The sequence below is a fragment of the Pinus tabuliformis genome, chromosome 6, assembly GCF_031772625.1.
Source record: "Pinus tabuliformis cultivar Carrire ecotype Pingquan chromosome 6, CPIR1, whole genome shotgun sequence".
Lineage (NCBI taxonomy): Eukaryota > Viridiplantae > Streptophyta > Pinopsida > Pinales > Pinaceae > Pinus > Pinus tabuliformis.
This window is the reverse complement of record NC_142292.1, coordinates 1,900,490,681-1,900,512,796: the sequence shown is the minus strand read 5'-3', so window position 1 is coordinate 1,900,512,796 and position 22,116 is coordinate 1,900,490,681. Positions and strand designations below refer to the sequence as shown.

Genomic DNA, 22,116 nt, shown 5'->3' with positions numbered 1-22,116 from the left:
AACTACAACAAGTTTCACACCCTATGAGCTGGTCTACGGGAAGAAGGCTTTGCTGTCCATAGAATTTGAATATAACACATTGAGGTTGGCAGCTCAGCTAGACCTAGATCTCAGTCATGCATAACAGAAAAGATTGCTTCAGCTGAATGGATTAGATGAACAGAGAATGCAAGCCCTTCTCCACTCAGAGGTAGTCCAATTTCAAAGAAAGATATGGCATGATCGGCACCTCAAAGAAAAGCAATTTCAGCCAGGGGATTGGGCGCTGCTATATGATTCAAGATACAAGGATTTCAAGGGCAAGCTGAGGACAAGATGGCTGGGACCATGTATAATGGAAACATGCAATGACAATGGTTCAGTCCTTATTCGGACCATTGATGAAGAAGCCATCCCCATGCTCGTCAATAGGCATAGATTGAAAATCTACAGGAAGCCCCTTTCCAAGCAAGAGTTCATTGAGACTTTTGGTAAATCAATATTGGTAGTAGAGTAGGTCCCTGTCTCCACTCCACCTACATGAGCAAAAAAAAAAAGAGAGAAGATTCTTGGATGAAAACCTCTCGGAGGTGCCCAGGACAGACAGTGAGGGTGAAAACCTCTTGGAGGCGCCCAGTTGTCTCAGACAAAAAAAAAAGAGAAAAGAAAAATAAAAAGAAAAAAAAGAGAAAAATAAACCTAATTTATGTTGAATAAATTGCAGGTTGCAGGAAGGTCATTACAGGTTTTAGGAGGATCGCACAAAACAAAGATAGAGGACATGACTAGGTTGCATGCATCCCTCATAATCCATTCCTCCATCACCGTTACCCTTTCCTAAGATCTGGCCTCATTTGGTCTGAAATTTCACATCCTAGAGGAAGCTCTATATCTTCTACAGGAGGATCCTGTAGAAGCTATAGACAAGCCAAAATCAATCTCAGAAGAGGACCCGAGGATTTGAAATCTGTCTATGAGGCCTATGAACCTCCCTGCCTCCATCCCTCGCCATATGTCACCTTTTTCCATCTCTGTACACCTCCATTACACGCGTTTTTATGCCCCTGCACAGTCACACACAAAAATCCTGTTTTTTCATGCTGCAAACAAAATTTTAATGACAAATCAAAACAACAGTTTTTTTCACTCACCATACCTAATACCCTCCATCTGTGATTCCTTGTCAGCCAAGACCCTCATCAGCAGTTGTAGCCCTACTCATTTTAGCTTGAATTTCAGAAGGAGAAGTAGCTACAGGAAATCCTACAGGATTCCTGTAGCAGCTGATCCCTCTTAAAAACATACTACAGAGACAGGGAGAGCAAAGTATGGCATATGAAACATGCATGGAGCTCTGTTGAACGTGTGAACATCAGCAACAGCCTAAGGCCGAGCATGCAGAGCGCAAGTAGCAACAGCAATGAAGAAATGGGTTCCAAAAATCCGAAATGTGCATGACACGGCCACGACTGCACAGTTAAGTGCCTAAACCTATTCCTCAATTACATGAATCATATTTCAAGGCTGCGTAACTATGGGAATGGTTCGGATTGAATGGAATCGGTGGCCAGTTAACTGGCCACCCTCAGTCAGTTACACATCCTCGTGGAATCCAAATGAGCCCCGTCAAATTCAAAACTGTTGATTAGATACACAGCCAGCACGTGTGGTATGTCCATTCAGGAAGAAATATTCGAGACTGGTAGTGGTGGCGGCGGATAATGGGAGTAAGGGAGGTGATGGCGGTCAGATGGCATGCAAAAACATTATGACCATGATGTAGGATCAACGATCCGGTCTGGCCACCTCATCTCCTCACCACGAATCACGCCCGCAGTTAAAAGACAGCTCAGTTAAGACATTCACCACCCTTTGTTCAGTTTGCACTCATGATGTTCTCGACTAGAATACGCATCTACCACTTCTAGAGCAGCTAACCAGTCGTCCTCCGCAAGATTTCTGCGTGTTTTTTGAAAATCTCTCGCCTATCGGACTCTATATGAAGCACAGTTTCATTCTACAGGAGCTGGGGGACTTCTACAAGAAGGGTTCTACAGGAAAAGCAGAGAACAGCTCTGCAGAAAGAAAACCTGGGACTTTCGTCGAATTTCAAACTCAAAACGACATAGGCTCGGGAAAACTTCTCTGCACATGATTTGTTTGTGTAAGGTGGTGAATTGAACACGGCATTAGATTGAAGAAGAAAGTAAAAGTCTGCCTGCACATTGGAAAAAGTGAAACTCTGCCTACATATTTCATTTGAGTCTACACAGTTTTTTTTCTCTGCATCCGAAATCTCCTCATCATTTTTCAATCTCCTGTAAGGAAGATACATGCAGCAATAGAGGCCAGCTTGTGTGCATGTGAAAAAACCGAATTTGTATATCTATCTATGCGCTGAGAAAAGAACCTGTGTCCTTATACTCTGTTCTGTTAAAAAAAAAAAAAAAAATCCTTTCATAAACAGACAGTCAAATTCAAGGTGACAGCAGTTTCAAACAGGGGAGTTATTGCCATTTGATGTTGTAAGGAAGCACACGGGAAATTCCTTCTTGGGTTCAGAAAAAACCAAATTCAGCGATCTTTTGTTTCAGTGATTGAATGTTTTTTTTTCCACCTGAGCATTTTCTTTTCTAGTTAAAGCACAAACTCAACACCATGCCAGGAGGATTCATTAGGAAAGAACCCTTGAACTCTAGCAAATTGTATAAGCACCCTGAGGTGGTGGACTTTTTCACCAGGGCAAACTGGATATCCTTCTTTGACAGAATTCAGGGTTTTGATGAGGAGGTGACTGAAAAGTTTTTGATGTCCCTAAGACCACATTCGTAGACACATGCCACAGTTAGTTTTAGGGCTTTGACCCTAGAACTTACCCCAGATTTCATCATTAGAATTACCAGTCTACCATTGGGGCTCCCTTGGAGCAAAGAGGAAAAATCATTGGAACAAGTGGCTAAGAAAACATTTTTTCTGCCTGAGGAGCATCCTGTAGAAGACAAAAACGGGGTCCGAAGGACAAGCTTGCCTCCCCTCTGAAGTGAAGTCAGTTATCAAATAATGAAGTATATCACATGTGAAGGGAGGTTTAGCATCATCTATGGTTATCATTTTAGGTTGCTACATGTATTGAGGTATGGGATGGACTTGCCTCCAGCTAAGAAATTGAGCATTCCATATTTCCTCCTTTAGTCTTTAATTGAATGTGGTACAAAGCTAAATGCGAAAGTCCTAGATCAGTTGGCCCACCATGGGCTCATCAAACTATTGGTGGAAGATGCTATACACACCTATACTGTCCCCATAACTTGGGACATCTTTAGAAATATGTCCAGGGATGATAACATCAGAACTTTGGCTGAGAACATCAGTCCATCCAACAGTGATGAGGGGGAGCAAACTGAAGAAATTGTGAAGAACATTGATGAGGGAGCACAAGACATTCAAGCAGAGGGCAAAACAGAGGAATAACAGAAAGAAAAAGAGGAAGTTGACAACACTGCTGAGACTAAGACAGAAAAGGAGAAAACAGCAAAAATAGAGAAAGGAAAAAGGACAAAGATTGGAAAGGAAAAGGCCAAGAAAGCCCAAAAGAAGGCTGCCACAGCCAAGGCAAGCACCCAACAAGAGAAAGAAAAGACACACCCTGAGATATCAGTGACACAAGTAGAAACAGGGGGCATAGAGATTTCTACAGAAAGTGAAGGAAAAGAACAGCAGAAAGAGGAAATCCCCTGAAATGTTGGCAAGGGAAGTGGCAGCTGTGCCTGCTACATTAAGCACACCTACAAAACAAAAAGGAAAAAGAAAAAGGCAACCATCCATGTACTTTAAAGCCAGAAAAAGCACAAGGATCAAAGTGGGCAAACCCCAGCCACCATCCAAGGAACCAATTGTCATTGAGGACTCACCCGCTAAAAAAAAGGAAGAGTCTCCTTCCAGAATATCTATCACCTATGAAAGAGGAAGCCCAAAAACCTCCACATGGAAAGAGAGAATTAAGTTGATGGACTCAAAGGCAGTTCTACAGGAAGCTAAAACATCTCTACAGGAAACTCTAGCCAAGTTAAAAGAGATTGAGAAATTGGAGGAAAAGGCATCCAAACAGTCACAGGGGGAGAGCAAGAATAAGGAAATACCTAAACCTACCCCTTAGCCTGATTTGGGCTCATATTACAACCTGTTAGAGGGTGGGAAAATCATTCCATAGAAATTTGTTGTACCTTTATTCTTCGAATTGGAGAAAGAGAGGGTTAGAACACACACATGGATGCAAATCGTCAAATGTAAAAGAGTTGAGGACATAGGCCACATGGAGGACAAGCTAAAAGAATTAAGGGGGGAATTGGCCATTGTGAGGCACATGGAAAGCTGCAAAAGAGCCCGGCTACAGGAGGAGAATGAGCTGCTGAAAAAGCAGTTGCAGCTATAGGAAGTCCATAAGGAAGATAAGCTGTCCATTTTGGGAGGGCAGCAGCAAGAAGGACCTCTACCAAACAAGGAAACAATCGAGAAACAGCAGAAAGAGGGAGAGCTACAAGCTAATGTGGAAATGCTAACAAAACTGCTACAAGAACAGAAGTCTTAGGCAACAAAAGAAATACAAGTTTTAAAACAGCAGTTGCAAGAAAAAGAAGCCCAAATGGCCTACATGGCCAGCTGGGCAGTAGAAAACTTACAATGTAGGCAACCTACTAAATCCTATGCATTATATCTTAAAGACCAATGGTTGCAATTTCAAATTAACACATTAACCCAAAGGGGCACCACTCTATTTCAGAATTACAATCAGTTTCTGCAATTGTGTCACAGTAGCTCCGCTGAAGATAAGGCCAAGTTAGCAGAATTTTATTTACACAACTTGGCGCTTCTTAACATGAATCTATGGGACCCAAACACTATATTAGGAGATCTGTAACTCATGGCCATGGCCTCTTGGTTAAGCCATGAGGAAAAGAGGGGAGTAGAGATTCAGAAGATTATGGCCAGGGAACTAAATGAGCCACTCATGATCAAGGCAGAACCAGAAGATCCCTCAACTCTTATATATTCCCATCGGTACCTTGCAGACAACCCCCACATCACACCTGACTATGTTGAAAGACAAGCTCAGGCCATCGCTCACTTTGAAGACATGGAAATATTGTTTGGTGATAATTTCATTCATACTTGCACAAGGAGATGGAACACATTGTCCCATAGTCTGAAAATAAGAGAGTACCACTCCCCAACTAGAATGAGGAGAGTACCCCTATACAAACAATCAATGCAGAACTTGAAAGCCAATTGGATTGGCCTTAAGTTCAGCCCTCCACTATTGTTAGGGCTGTTAGAAGGGGTTAAGAAAGAAGAGGAGCAAAGACAATGGGAGGAAGTAGACAGAAAGGCAGGTTTTCATGATAAGGAAGAGGACATCACCTCAGAGGCCTAGGATGTCAGAGAGATAGTCAAAGTAATAAAAAATGATGAACTAGATTAGTTGCTCAGAGGATGAGCAACCCATTCAGCAGGGGGGTGATGATGAGCGCTGGAAATGGGTAACTATATGGGTTCATTTTGCCTATTATTCTCATTTAATCCACCATTCTCCATAGTTTTATGCATGCTTTTGAATATATTTATGTTAATTGTGTGAATTGGAATAGTCACTTTACCACAAAGTCTAATACGTGCTTATTGCAGATTTTTGGACATTTTTGGACCAAGATTAGGCATTTATGAGTAGATTGGCAGCCAATTACGAAGAAACAAGGCTGAGAATTTGTAGGAGGGGTGTCTCCTGCACTAAATGACCCCTTCCTTGATTTCTCCACCATTAGCTTGGAGTTCAACAGCCCACCAAAGATGATTTCAAGGGACAGCCGAGCAGGTCTAGTGATGTGGCTGATTAACTGTAGTTTTGGGCAGCTAAGCTCCTAAAGTTAAGGAGGATTGTTGGGATTCCTCGTTTGCATAAGTAGGAAGGCTTCAAGCCTTAGTAGTTTAGTCATTTGTTAGTGTATTTTCGCACTTTAATGCAGCCTTGTATCAACACATTTTCGAGCTTCTTCTTGTAGACAGTTTTTGGAATATAACTATTATTTTTTTATCAATGAAGATGAATCCAGCTTTGCACCAGCTTTGAGCTTTCTTAGGAGGCTGTAGCTCTTGGGGTTGGGCCCAACCCAAGTGCCTAGTACCTCCTTTCTGTACTTTTATGTGTTTTTCTTGCATTCCTAGAATAATTTCTGTTATTTAGGTTAAACTCTTGCTTTATCACTTAGGTTGTTTTTGATGATTAAGATAGTTGTTTATGCTTCAAGTTGATTTGACAGTTTGGTAACAGAAAAGATCCACAAAAAGGCTACTAAGCAGTCGTTGATCTCATTTCTCCCTCCTTGGGACCATGAATTGAGACCAAGGTACACTTGCTGCCACAAAAACACTATTTTTGCCTTCCAATGCAATTGCTAGTGTTAGATTTTGAATTGGAAAAGTTGATATCAGTTGTGTTTTCATGCTTAGAACTGTTCTTGCTTAGTTTTCATAGCTTTCTTGCATGATTTCCTGTCTATAAACTTCTGTTCATCACATTTCTGGTTTTTAGGGCAGATTAGGTCAAAATAGATAAATCTCTGTTTTTTTAGTCTTTGCTTGGATCAGTTTTGGAAAGTAGTGTGCAGAGCACCTGTAAGACACTCCTACCTACCCTTTCTCCATCATACAACCAGCTCCAATCCTTCGGTCAAGATTTCTTTCCCTCATTTGCCACACTTTCCCAACTTGCCCTAATTTCTACATTTTTGTGCAACATTACTTCTTTCATCTTTGAACAAATCCAACCATCTTCACCACTCCTGAGCTTCATTTACTAGGTCCTAGACCTCTTAACACCCTTATCCACCCCTCATTTCCACTTTCCCACCATTTTTCCAACATCAACCCTCTAAAAACGACTTTCGGCCTATTCCTGTAGATCCTCTACAGCCCCCTGTAGAAGTTCACGCAAGCGATTTTTCAAGATCTGAGCGCGGTGGAAATCTCCAGAAGGGTGCTAGGGACCCCTTAGGTCCTCTCCACACCTTCCCAACCTCCTGCAAACACCCACTCCATTTCCTTTCGCCAATAAACCTCTGCACAATCAAAAATAGTAAAATACATGCATAATAATTTTGCATAAAATTACTCAAAAATATAAAAAAAATGATTTTTCCATATTTTCCTTCAGAAGTAGCTTAAACACATGCATTTTACCTTTTCAAGAGTCAATGGTATCCAGTGCAGTAGTTTACATCTCTTTTCTTGCACAAGTAGGGTTAGTCAGTAAAACTAGGGTTTGCTAGGGTTTGCATTTCCTTTCAGCTTTCATCTTCTTTCTGCAAGTAGACTAGCCTCTTTTGAGTTAGCTTTCATCCATCACAGTTAAAAGCTTCTTTTAAGAACTCATAGAAGTTGGCTTAAGCTCCTAGCAAACTTGTGCCAGTTGATCAAGTGACAGCCTGCAGTAAGAGCTAGTACTTATGCATATAGCACCGTCGCTTCCAAGTTTGTTACGAACTACCAAGTTGATAAAAGTAAAGTAGGGAGTCCCAGGAGTTGCAGCATCATTGCTACAATATTGGAGCTCACCAATGCCACTGCTGCATCTGTACGACATCTCCCTCTGCATCCGTGTTGTTGCTGGTCCTTTCTCGCAGCACTGCATCCACACTACACCTCCTCTCATCATGTTGTATCGTGCTGCCCACTATTGCACAGCAACTCTGTTACTGAGGAGTAAGTAACTGATCTCCCAACTAACCTCCTTGTTGGGCTAAAAACACCCACTGATGCTAAAGCTCCCTCTGCCTCTAACAAGTGCTCCCTCTCTCTGATCTCTGCACTGCTGCAACAACTCCCTGCATCTCGCATCATTGCACACCTTGTTGTGCCTCCCTGCACTGGTGCAACACTCTCGTGCCTCTCGCACCGCTGCAGCCTGCTAGATTTGCGTTGTCTTAGGACTCCTGCAATGTAGCTCTCTCTGGAGCTCCATCCGCATCCGTCCTTACCCTCTCAGCCAGTGCTGCTACACCTCATCGGGGCTCCCGTAGCAAGGTCTAATCCAAAAGGCTAGGTACCTCGAGGATCTTGCCCCTCATCGGCTGTAGTGCACCTGACTACAGCTCGATGTCTCCCCACTTCCACTCAAGTGGCATGTGTGCAATTTTTTATCGCATAGAATGTTTAGGCACCGCGACAACGGCTCAGATCGGAGCTTGTCACCCTGATCCCTAATCTCTCTATTTAAGCTATCTCCCTACAGCAAGCTAAGGGGGGTAGACCCTATGGAAAAATGTAATGAAAAAGAACTAGTTGGGAACCAACCAGTTTGGGAGACACAATGAAGCAATTTGATTAGATTTTGAACGATTGATACCAGTGCCTTGTGGAGTCAACTTGTACCAGTGACTTATAGGATTTGATTAGATTTTAAACGATTGATACCAGTGCCTTGTGGAGTCAACGATCTTGCTAGGGAAATAAGACCAAGTAATTGATTAACAACTGCTACTTAGATGAATGACTATTTTATATGAAATGCAGATCCTAAAACTAATGTGAGATGCAAGAATCTTAGTTAATTTTAGTTAAATGTCTATTTAAATGTGAACCCTTCAATCTTTTCTATGTGGAGCCTAATTTCGTATTAATTAGAAGAGAGAAGATCAAGAGAAGCACACTAAGGTGTGATTAACGATACCTCTCTTGAAATTCTAACATACCTGGTGCCTCCGACGCTGTAGAGAATTGTGGCTCTGACGACTGCAAGGTCACCGTTTTAAGTACTATTAAAACAGGCTTCTCAAGAAAAAAACGGATGAAGATCTATGTTTCTATTGATCAAGCTTATTCTTGAAAGTAAATTTTATTTTTCAAAACTAACTTATATGCAAATGCACTAAATGATGAAAAGATGAGATGAAGTTAGATTCAAGGATGAAAAGATGCTTATGTCGCAGAAACTTCCAATACCCAAATGAAATGTTCACTTTATTAAATGAAGACTCAAAATTAAACCCCTGAAGATATTACAATTAGAACACAAGATTATTTCAAATCTTTCTGATACAGTTATAGCTCAAAGAGAACAAAAACTTCTTTGCAATTAATATCAACAAATGCTCAAAAAATACTCAGTTTATGAAACAAAGGATATGCATTTTATCACAATTCCATGAGAGTACTTAACTTTTAGAAATTAGTTTTTAGGACAGCAGTAAGAAAAACTTTATGACAGCAGCAATATGACAATGAAAACAGTAAGCTATCAATGATATTTTTATGCCAAAAATTTACCAAAATTTTTCCAAACTTGCCCACATGAATTATCAAAAATTTCAGCATATTATGATGTGATTTTCGGAATTATATCAAATCTGATATAATTATTACAGTCAGCAATTAAAACATGAAATAAGCCTAATAATGAATGTCCAACTCAAAAAATGAATTCCTTAATGTATTAGACAACTTAGAAACTGATTTTAGGCTAACCCACATGAAATTTTTCCACTGTTATATTTCAGACTTTAGAAACAGAATTATTCAGACATAACAGTGACCCAAAATGTAGATCTAGATCAAATTCTTGATACACATCAAACATAAATGACTTATTAATGTATTTAGCAATTTTTTTAGTTAATTTCAAACCACTTAGATGTGTTTTTCACCACTATTAGAAAGGTATATCACTGTTGTAGCAAACAGTGAGGAAAAAGATGGTTTAGAGATCAAACCCTTAGGCCCTAGGCCTTGAAGATCACTTGCCCAAATTGCCAAAAAAAAAATCAATATTTGAAACAAATTTTTTCCAAATTTTCTACAAAATCCCACCAATGATTAGCTTCAGAAAATCAAATATTCAAATCAGAAATGAAGCAAGGGAATCTATGGCCAATGAGAGCTAGCACTAGGCCCAATAAAACTAGCGTTGGGCTTAGGAGAAGGCAGATCTAAACTTAGGAGCCCCAAAACTTGAAACCCTTGTTCTGAAAAAAATATTTTGCTTCAAATCTTCAGATTTATTGCAAAATCTTTGATGGCTAGTCTTGTAAAAAGATTTGGGATAAGATATTGCCCTTCAGGGCCTATATCTGTCTCAAAACCCCCAGATCTGCTTGAAAAATCTCATATCTGAAGTTTTACTTGGTTGATTTCTTAGATCTATTCCTGCAAACAATCTTTGAACCCAGATCTTGCCCTCCAAAGTCTAAATCTAACTCAGATATGAAGATTTACTTGGTTGATTTTTCAGATCTATTCCTGCAAACAATCTTTGAACCTAGATCTTGCCCTCCAGGGTCTAGATCTAACTCAGATCTAAAAATTTTCTTCGTTGATTTCTCAAATCTATTTCTACACAAGTGAAAAGAGAAAAACCCAATACCCAATATGTACAAAAATAGAGAAAATCTCAAAAACCCAAGTGTTAAAATTCAAAATTATGTTACAAAATTTCAGATCTACACAAGTAAATAACAGATCTGTACAAATAATTTATAGATTTATTAGATCTGAGAAGTATAAGTCCAACTCCGCTCCCAGATCTAATAATCTAATGCTCTTAATAGCTAGATCTATCAAAATTTCCACAAAATATTTAAAAGATTTTGAAATTTTAGAGAGGTACTAGCCCAAAAACACCTTGCAGAAAAAAATATTATCGTTAGATAAATCCCGAGGCTTATATGAAGTAGGATCTTCAGAAAATATGTGTTGAGAGTTGGCTAGTCCAACCGAGAACTATTCCCAAATGCTCAATGAGAACCTGAGAGATTTTCTGTAAACACTAGATCAACCATCAAATCAAGTAGAGAAATAGCACAACAATAAAATTCTGAAGAAATAGAGATACATGCTACTTCAATCAAAATTAAAAATGTTACCTTAGATCCAACAAACTGAATAAGATACATGTATTTAGATTATTCTAAGAAAACTATTGATTAATAGTTTTCACATAATATTAAGCAGAAATTAAACAATGTTACTATAAATTCATGAAGAAGAACGCTACAACACGTTGAAACCCCAAAGACTTTTGCATTAATTCAAAAAAGTATACAAGAGAGCTTGAGAGCTTAGTACACGATCTAGAGATCAGATCATTTGACTAACAAACGACCTCATATTTAAAGATAAATCCTCCAACGGCTAGTTCGAGTGATCCTCGTCAAAGCAATCTCGATCTTTGATGAGGATCAAAATTTCTTTTAATCTCATTCGTCAAAATTTTAAATTATTGAGGGAATTCGAATTTTTCAATTAAATGCATTTTAGTTAATTCAAAAATTAAATTTTTGAATTAATTTCCTCAAAATTTTCACTGACTTAACCCCAAGGACCAAAGGCTTAAAATTTAGCAAAATAATCAATTTACCTTAGTCCCTGGACCTTTTAAAATTTAATTTTTAAGAACCAACAACTTTTGCCTTCGAAGAATTTAAATTTACCTAGGACCTAGAATTAATTAAATTTTTGTATTAGGATTTTAATTAAATTTGGCAAAAAAATTTAATTAATGAACGTATGAGGGGATAAATTATTTTTCTAACCCTCAAGACACTTTACATCATGATTTTTATATTTTTACATCTCAAGGGGGAAGACCCATTTGCAAAAGACCCTCACAGACTACCTAGTTCTGCGACACAAAATATAATCTAGCAGATCAAGCAATTTGTAATAAAATAACTTAACCAAATAGTTAGGATTATTCCCAAATCACTTTTACATAGACTCAATCTAGAAAACTAGGACTCCCCTAAGATCCCAGTGACAAAATCCATTCTGGCTTTGGGATAAGGCTGAAGGAAAACTCTGTTGACCATCCGAGAATGGATCGGTGAGACAAAAAACCTCCCGAAATGTAGATTATCACCAGAAAAGTAGGTTTACGTAGGTAATGACATACACGACACGGATCTGTTGAGATTATTTACATTATACACATGCACATTGGGTTTACATTATAAGATGATGATCAAGCTGATGATGATAGTTTAATGGCACGAACACATTGATCAGGGTTATCTCTTTTGCGAAAGGAGGAGGTGTACTGCTATGGGTCGTTGACACGTAGTGGTCAACGCACTCATGGAACAATCATCGTCTGTCAAAACTTCCTTCTTTGCCCGTGCTGCCACTGCCTTAGTTTCGGAAGACTCTCCCTTACTCTTCTTCCTTGGGCACTGGGTCGAATAGTGACCCATCTCCCCATAATGGAAGCACTTGATCTTGGAGAGATCTTTCTTCTTCTGCTTTTCCTGCTTTTCCTGCTTTTCCTCAGATGCTAGGGCCACATCCTCCTCCTTCTGCTTGACCTTGATCTCTTTGTTGTTGCTCCCTGTCTTCCACTGTCATCTGATCTCTTCCTGGCGAAGAGTTGCCCACATCTCGTCCCAAGGTAGGAGAGTCCCTCTGCCCAGGATGCTCTGGACAAACACTTCCTACTCTTTTGAGATAGCATTCAGGGTTGTCCTCACCATAAGCTCCTGATCCGGTGTCGTTCCTATAGCAGTCAATTGATCTCGAATCTTATTTTGTCCTCCGAGGAAGGATTCAACCATTTGACCCTTCTTCATCTGATACGACCTCATCTGGTTTTCGAGCAGCATTCTTCTCTGCACAGAAGTATATTGGTACAGGTTCTTGAGAGCCTCCCACATCTCAATTGTCGTTTCCTTCTCGGCTATATGTGGTACCACATGATCCTTGACCCCGTCAAGGATAATGCACTTGGCCCTCGCCATCGCCTCCTCGTATTTGTCATTATCATTGGGGTCGACTGGGATAGCTATAACCTTCAAGGCAAAGTTCTTGACATGATTCCTATCAGGCACTGATAATATTCTGGCCTTCCAGACTACGAAGTTTATATGCTCCGTCCAGTTTATCCTGGTCTCTTACCCCATGTAGTGCCATGACACTCCTCTACTTCCCTCCTTGAAATCCTTCTGTTCAACTCCTCTGAGTCTCTACTTCCCATCTGGAAGTTCTCTTCTGGACTCCCTCTGAGCCTTGATTTCCCTCCCGGAAATTCTTCTGCTGCGTGTCAAGATGCCCCCTACTCTGATCATCTTGTGCAACTGCACTACTGATCCAGGTTCCTCGGCTAGAAACCCTCGGTAACAACTCTTCTAACCCTGCTTTGTCAGGTACTGTTCTGACTACAGTATCTCACCAGCTCCACTCTGCAATATTCTTGCAGCCTTCTAGTCCCCAGCCACTGCCTCTCTGTGAACTGCGTCAGCCCTTCTCTGCCTCACGTTGGCTCTGCGTCGCCTTGGATGGGTCTGCGTCAGCCCTTTGGCCCTCTGCGTCAGCAACGTTGGCCTCTTTGAGGCTCTGCGCAGTTCTCGACTTCTTCTGTGTGGCTCTGGCTAGCTCTGCGTCACACTTCCTTGGTTTCTGCGCTTCTAGAAATAGCTTTTGTCACCTCGGGACAACTGTTTTTTGTTGCTATTGCTCTGCTTGGCTGATGTCTCTTAGTCCTCTTGTGATCTGCAATCATGCTCTGATACCATGTTGAAGTTTCTAAGTTTACTTAATTTAGAAACCCTTCATGCACTTTTCCTGATTTATTCCTACTTGTTAATTTTTCTTTAACAAGTTATTTACAAAGTGAATACTAAAAATAAACATAAATGAATGCTCATCATATTACTGATCAGCAACTAAAATAAACAAGAACAAACACACCACATGACACCATTATTTTTGGACCAATGTCCCCGGAAAAACCTAATGCGGGAAAACCGCTGCAGCTATCTGAGGGTTTTCTTATTAAGCAATATCAGAGTACAATCTGGGTGCTGTAACTGGCCTACCCAACAGAGAATTTCCTTAGCAGCTATACCTTAGTTTGAGAGAAATCTCCTGGCTGAAACCCTGGAAAACCCTTCCAGCAGCTCCTCAGCACAAAACTGTTCCTGCAACCCCAACATTTGGCCAATCTGGACTACGTTAGCCCCTCTCTGTCTCACGTTGGCCTTGCATCAGTGTTTCTTGGTCTGCGTCAGCCCCAGGAGGCCCTATGTCAGCTCTAGGACCTTTTGCGTCAGCCATGCTGGCCCCTCTAGTGCTTTATGCAGCACTTGGCTACCTCTGCGTGACCCCTTGCTGGCTCTGCGTCACTGTCCTTGACTGTTGCGCTGCTCTCCCGGCACAATCTTTGCCTTCTCTGTTGCTCTATACTCAATGCCCCTCAGTTGCTCTCCCGATCACTGATTCTATTTCTCTTAGCAAACCATGCTCTAGAGAAAAGAATGACTGATCACTCTGGTGTGCTCCTCCAAGTGACCCTCAAGCCTCTTATACTTTTCCTGTTGACATCTCAACGGCCGAGATTAAGTCCCTAATCAACAGCTAAGATTAGATCTGGCTTGATCCATGTCTTTTGGACCATTCTAACACAAATTCATATTAATACACATTAATATTTTATTTTCTCTAAATTTAGACTTAGGGACTCCATTAAAAATATTAATTATTTTAATATCTGTTGATTTGTTTAGAATCTGCCCAAACCCTTTCTGGGTATTGGAGATCTCATGTGCCCCAACATCTCCACCAAATTTCATGGCTAAAGCACACCCGATGCTACCCCAAATCAACATCTAGGACTCCATGGTCCAAATGACTTGGCACTAGTCCAAGGTTTTTGGTGATCAAACTCCTCTTTTTCCATATTTTCTCTTCCTAAATTCTGCTCCCCTAAAAGTAGGGTGAAAATCTAGGGCTTGTAGCGAAATTTTAGGGGGGTTATTATTCGAGAATCTGAGGGTCCAAACATCAAGCTCAAGGTCTAAGCTACCTATGCTATATGTTTGGTGGGCATCCGCCCGAGTTTCATCCATAAAATCTCTTGCCCTAGGTGCTATTCTAAGAGGGTAAACTTTTGTCTCTCTCTCACCTTGGGCACTCCCTTGAAGGTTGTATGAGCATAGTATTTGTTGGAACAAATCTCAAGAAACCTTTTCTCCTCCCTTACCTTGACCTAGTGAGTACCTTGGAAGTATTTCTTCCCACAAACATCATAAAACCCTAGGTCTAGCGCAAGTCTTTCTTAGTTCTCTCAAATAGAGCAAAGAGCCTTTTGGAAGTTTTAAATCATCACATAAAGCTTCTGCGAGAGGTCCTACCTCATCTCCTAGAGTCTTGACCTTAGGAATACCCATTACCATCATCATATCTCAAACCCTAAATCTTGATCTCTTCTTCTTAAAGCCTTTCTTGGAGAGCGTGTTAGCTTCCTTGAAGCATTGAGCCATTGTTGTGTCTCTCCTTAAATGGGCTTGGTGGAATCACACTATTCCTAAATCATTGATCCATTCACTCTTAGTGATTCCCTTCCTACCTTCCTTGAAGCATTGAGCCATTGTTGTGTCTCTCCTTGAATGGGCTTGGTGGAATCATACTATTCTTAAATCATTGATCCATTCATTTTTAGTGATTCCCTTCCTACCAGGACTATTCCCATTAGTGAAAGTTCGTAAAAGGCAGGGGACTTTGACTTAGGTGACAATGGGTTATTGTCCCATTATGTCACTTAGTCTAGTACTATTCCCTTAGGTTTGCCTTCCTTAGTGCCCTACTAGATTGTGTGGTAATATTTTTGGTGTCGTTGCTGAGGAGGAAGTAGGTCCACCTTCTTGGTTAAGAAATTAAAGAGGTGATTCATTCAACGACAATATAAACCATTATAAAATGCATTTTCCGGATAAATCACATAAACGTTTTTCAAATCGATCGGATCACAAAATGTGGTTCATCATTAGGATCAAGATGGAAAGACTAATCTCATAATATAATTATAAAAGAAGCACAAGGTCTCTTCTACCTTTATGCCATTGAACACCATTTGGAGCTCTCGTAGATCTGTCAAAGAACTTGTGGACCCTAAAGACATAAAAGGTGTTTATGTAATCCCATGTTCATTTTGGACCCCCTACATTGGAGAACTTAGCTGCTCCATAAGACAGAGGATTCAGGAGCACACTGCAGACATCAAATATTGTAGGACTCGCTCCTCAGCTTTTCTTGAACATGTTGAGGAAGAGTCCCAAGGCATTGCCAAGATTAATCATTTTCATCACCGAAAGTTCAAGGAGGCCATTGAAGTTGAAAGAAGGTTTAGTACTTTGAATAGGGACAATGGCTAGAATAAACGCAGTTGTTGGATCCCCGCCTTGTCCTCCTGAGGGTCTTCTTCCTTTTTTCCCCATTTCTTTTCTTTTAGTGGTAGGTTCCTTTCTTTTCATCATTTAGTTTCTAGGTTTATTTTATAATTTCTCCCTTTTCTTATTTATTCATAGTGATAGCCTTTCTTGTGCTCTTGTTATTTAGTTTTGTTTGACTTTAATTTAGATAAGTTTTTTCTAATCTTTTTATCGTTTTTTCAAATATATTCTTGCCTCTTTTTTTCATATATATATATATATATATATATGAATGTAAAAGAAATAAATAAGAAAACACATATATATAAAGAAATGTGTATTATAAAATAAATGTACAATTTGGGCTTGGAGTATGCTTAAACACTGCTTTTGCTTGGCTAAGAGCTTATCTCCCTCAGACGTAAGGAAACAAGTTAATGACCCAAGACTCAAAGGCATCTAGCAAGAGTGAAAGTCTACGCCCTTACGGACCACCAGCGAGTTATTCCAGGGGGCGTGGTTTTCCTTGGAAGAACGGTGATGAGTCACCTTGCATTCATGGATAACAGCTAGAGATGGTTGTCCTCACTGCTGGTTTGACAACTAAGTTATGATAGGTTTTCCCAAGTGGCGTGGTTTTCTTTGAAGAACGGTGATAAGTCACCTTGCATTCGCAGATAACTGCTAGAGATAGTTGTCTTCACTGCAGGTTTGACAACTGAGTTATGATAGGTTTTCCCACCCTGTGAAAAGAGAAAAAAAATGTATAATTCTAAACAAAAAATAATTTAGAAGAAAATATCAAAATAAAAACTAAAAATATAAGAGTCAAAAGAATATATATATATAGATATATATATATTCTTTTGATTCTTATACTTTTAACTCTTGTTTTGATATTTTCTTCTAATTTATTTTTTTTGTTTAGAATGGTACATTTCTTTTATATATATATATATATATATATATTCTTATTTAATTTTTTTATATTCATATTTTTTCTTATTCTTTTCATTTATATTTATATTTATTAATACATTTATCCTTATAACTCTTGTTTTGATATTTTCTTCTAATTTATTTTTTTTGTTTAGAATGTTACATTTCTTTTATATATATATATATATTCTTATTTTTTTTTTTTTACATTCATATTTTTTCTTATTCTTTTCATTTATATTTATATTTAATACATTTATCCGTAAATGTTTTACTAAGTATTGATACATAATCTCTTATTCTAATAATAAAATATTTTATTCTTATAATAAAATATTCTTTATTTTGTTATTCTAATCTCTAATAATAAAATATTTTATTCTTATAATAAAATATTTTTTATTTTGTTATTCTAATCTCTGTTTTCATTATTATACGTAATATAGTTAATAAAATATTTTTTATTTTGTTATTCTAATCTCTGTTTTCATTATTATACATAATATAGTTAATTATTAACAATTTGTTTTCTTTTTTTCCTTAATTTGGGTTATTTTTATTTTATTTCATTTTTAATCTCTTTTTTATTCCTTTTGATATCTTAAATGTTTCTTTGATTTATTATTGATTTTAATTTTAATTTATCTGTTGCACCTTTGCATTATATAACTGCATTTTATAATCATTATGAATCACAGAGGTCTGCATTCAGAATATAAACCGTCTTCTGGTAACTCCACAGTTTCCCTATGGAAGTTGAAGCTCCAACTGTTGGCATTATGGTTCAAGTGTTGTCCTTGATGGCAACTCACTCAGTGGATGGTACAGGTGCTCAAAGGTTAGTACAGGTGATGGCAACTTAATCAGAAGACAGATCTCAGTACAGCATGGCAAGAAAGCTCATACACGCTGTTTCGTTAAGCCCAAGTCGCGTGTACACGCAAGTTCGATTCAGAAAAAGCGCGTGTATGTGGAAAGGTTCCTTTGGTTCATGGTGGTTAGACCTTGGAAGTTGTGCCTATGATTTCGGACCATTATGTCTCGACGGGCGTGTCGATCCCTAGTTTTAAAGTTGATGGTATTGTGTTACTATGGTTTTGGCTCTTGGTATTGAGAAAGGCCTAAAGCTATATAAGGAGAAGAAGATCATTAGGCAAAGATCATCTTTCGACAAGGCATGAATATCTAAGAGAGAAAGAGATCTGATATGCAGGTTCTGAGTTGGTTGATCTGAGCTAAGGAGAGATCTCATCGGTTGATGGAGAACTAGATCTAAGGAGAGATCGGGATCAAATGGTTTGAAATGCACTATCATGTTATGGTTGATTATGCGTATTTCTAGATCTGCATATTGTCGCAATGTTACGTTCTGAGTCTAACTAATATCTGGTACAGCTGCAAGTTGAGAAAGTTTATTTTTAGATCTGTACGCAGGTTGGCTTCGGCAAAAGCGCGTGTATACGCGGTTTCTGCTCATTAAAGTAGCGTATATCTTTTGAAGCTTGATTTGGGTTTACAGTGGGATCTGACTGTTATTACAGAGTTCTGTAGTCTGCTCTGTGTTCTGGTAACTGGTGATTGACAGGGTTCAGTGGTTCAGTGATTCAAAGTTGGTTGTTTTATGCTTCAATGATCTGTTGTGAAAATTGAATGAATTATGGTCTTCAGATTGTAATGTTGTGCTTCAGGAATATCCAAGTCTGAAAATGTATGAAAAGTGATACCTAGAAGAAGGAAGATTGTAGGTCAGCACCTACGTACTAGTATCTTGGCTAGTACAAAAGCAAAAGGGGGTTGGAGCTCCCTTCCAAGGAAGTTTGGAGAACGAGAGAAGGTTGAAGCCTTCTGCAGGTTGTAGCCTGCGTACTGGTATAAGGCTGCACCAGTACAAAAGATTGTAAACTGAAGTTTCATATTAAGAAAGATAGAGACAACTTGCAGCAGGTGGTTTTCACCCACATTGGGTTTCCACCTTATATCTTGGTGTTCATGTGTGTGGCTTTTTATCTGTTCTGTTATACTGCACATGTTTACTGTTAATATGATGAATAATGTCCTGATGCACTTAATTGAAGAATAAGCCAACTAAATTGTGAGTTTTCTGCTTATACGCTGTTTTACTTCGTCACAGTAGCGTGTACACGCTGGTTCACTTAACTGAAGTAGCGTATATGTTTTGGGCATTTGAAAAGTTTGATTAATCTGATAATACTGATTCACCCCCCCTCTCAGTATTATTTCCAACAATTGGTATCAGAGCAGGTCCTTCAGAGAAGCTTGATCGCTTGAAGGAAGATCATTCATCATGAGCAACTACGAGAAAGAAGCATCAATCAGGCCACCGGTTTTTGATGGAACAAATTTCAATTATTGGAAGGTAAGAGTTACTGCATATCTTCAATCTCTTGGTACAGAAGTTTGGGACATTGTAGAAAAAGGCTATGCTTTTCCTTCAGCTACTCCTACAGATCCAGATGAAAAAAAGGCATATGAAACAAATGCAAAAGCAGTCGCTACCCTATTAGGAAGTATATCTCAAACAGAATTCATGAAGGTCATGCACTTCAAATCAGCAAAAGAAATATGGGACAAAATGATCACTAGCTATGAAGGAGATGAACAGGTAAAGGAAGCTAAACTTCAAACACTCAGGATTCAATATGAGACTCTCAGGATGTATAATGATGAAAGTGTGGCTAATTATTTTCTCCGGGTAGATGAGATTGTTAATTGTATGAAAAACTTGGGTGAAGAAATAAGAGAAACTATAGTAGTTCAAAAGGTTCTAAGATCTTTATCCCCCAAGTTTGAATCTAAAGTATCTGCAATAGAAGAAAAAGAAAATCTCCGTGTTCTCACTATGTCTCAGCTACATGGAATTCTAACCGCTTATGAAATGAGAAAGGGAGGTCCATCTGACAGAAGGGAAGCTGCTTTTAAGGCATCAGGAAAAGAAGATTACTATGAAGCAAGCCATGTTCCAGAAGAAGAGGAAGAAGAATCAAATTTTGTCAGAAATCTTCAAAGGGGTTCTGGAAGGTTCAGAGGTAAGCTACCTTTCAAATGTTTTGCTTGTGGGAAAGTAGGTCATTATGCTGCAAAATGTCCTTATAAGGATAAAGGAAAAGAACCTGCTAGATGGAACAAGAAACAAAGTGCAAATAGGAAAAGCTACTACACCCATGAAGATAGTGATGGCTTATCAAACAGTGATGAAGATGAACAAGGTAATAAATATAAGCTGTTAATGGCATTTGAAGATGATGATTATGAGGATGCTATAGATGTGGATAATCTCTATAATGAAATCACTAGACTCAAGAGAAGCATAGAAGAAAGGAATGTGATTATTGATACTTTGCAATTTCAAATTGATGAAAAGGAAAAACATCTTGAAAAACTAGAAGGTGAAATTGTTGGTCTCAGAAAAGAAATTGAGAAAACAAAAACTATTAATCTTAAATTTGTCAAAGGATCTGAAACCTTGGATGAGATTATTAGTGTGCAGCGGTCTCCTCTAAACAAAACAGGTTTGGGCTATAATGGAGAAACCTCTCAAGCATCCACCTCAAAAAGTTATCTTGATGCAGCAAGAGGAAATGAGCGGAAGAACAATGAAGATAATCAGGTAAAGCAGGGACGAGTTACAAACAGAAACTATCAGGGACAATCCTCCTTAAGGATGAACAAAAGCTACAACCAACCACAGGTAAAATCTTCTCAGTTTGGCTCAAGAACAGATGAAAATAGAAATTACAATCAGTTGGCTGGTAGATTCAATAACCGCAGAAGCTTCTTCAATGGACAATGCTTTTCTTGCCACAACTTTGGTCACAGAGCAGCTCAATGTGTTGCATATAAAACAATCATGACTAGGGAAGCTCAAAAACAAAGAAGTATGACAGGGATTACAAAAAGGACCTATAACAACTTTTCGGTGCTTGAAAATGAAGTTGAATGTTCTATTTGCAATAATTTTGGTCATAAAGACTCTGAATGCAGGAGCAGGTTTCAGGAGAAAAAGGAACAAGCCACAAGCACCAAAACATGGAGAATAAAGGAACCTCAAACAGAAAGATGTGGGATAGCATTTTATGCAGAAGGACAGGAAAATCTATGGTACATTGACAGTGGATGTTCGAAACATATGACAGGTGATAAAGAAAAACTTGAATCTTATTCTACTTTAGAAAAGGGAAAGAAAGTCTCTTTTGGAAATGATACTCCTGCTACTATAAAAGGAAAAGGTATTGCTCCTTTAAAAGAAAAGGTCAAGGCTGGAAATGTTTTGTATGTTGATGGATTGAAACATAATCTTCTAAGTGTCAGCCAGATGTGTGATCAAAAAACAGAGGTTATTTTCAGATCGAATGGATGTCTTGTTCGTGATCTTGATACAGGTAAAACAGTTCTCAAAGGCAAAAGAACTCCAAATAATCTGTACATATTTGAAGAAGAACAACAACAATGCTATCTTAGCAAGGATGAAGAGCACTGGTTATGGCATCGAAGGTTGGGACATCTAAGCTTCTCACAAATAAGGAAAGCATGCAAATATCAGGCAGTTCGCGATCTTCCAGATATCAAAATTCCAGACAACACCATATGCAAATCTTGTCAGTTTGGAAAGCAGACCAGAACTAACTTTCCAGAGAAGGAAGGGTCAGCTAGCTTGCCTCTTGAGCTAGTCCATACAGATGTATGTGGTCCATTTAGGAAAAGGTCACCTCGAGGAGAAGAATATCTGATATTATTCATTGATGATTTCTCAAGGTTTGTTTGGTTAGGGCTTATGAAGCACAAAGATGAAGCATTCGAAAAATTCAAATCCTTCAAAGCATTGGCCGAAAATGAATCAGGACACAAAATCAAGTGCCTCAGATCTGACAGAGGTGGGGAGTTCACATCAAATGAATTTTTTGATTTCTGCGATGAACATGGGATAAGAAGAGAATTCTCTACAGCTAGAACTCCTCAGCAAAATGGGGTTGTGGAAAGAATGAACAGAACTATC

At 38.9% G+C, this 22,116-nt stretch overlaps 1 protein-coding gene across 6 annotated transcripts in view; it reads left to right on the top strand.

Annotated features, from left to right (window-relative positions):
• LOC149266788 (uncharacterized) overlaps positions 1–22,116 on the top strand; it is a 507,359-nt gene that overhangs the window by 470,858 nt on the left and 14,385 nt on the right. The window lies entirely within an intron of this gene.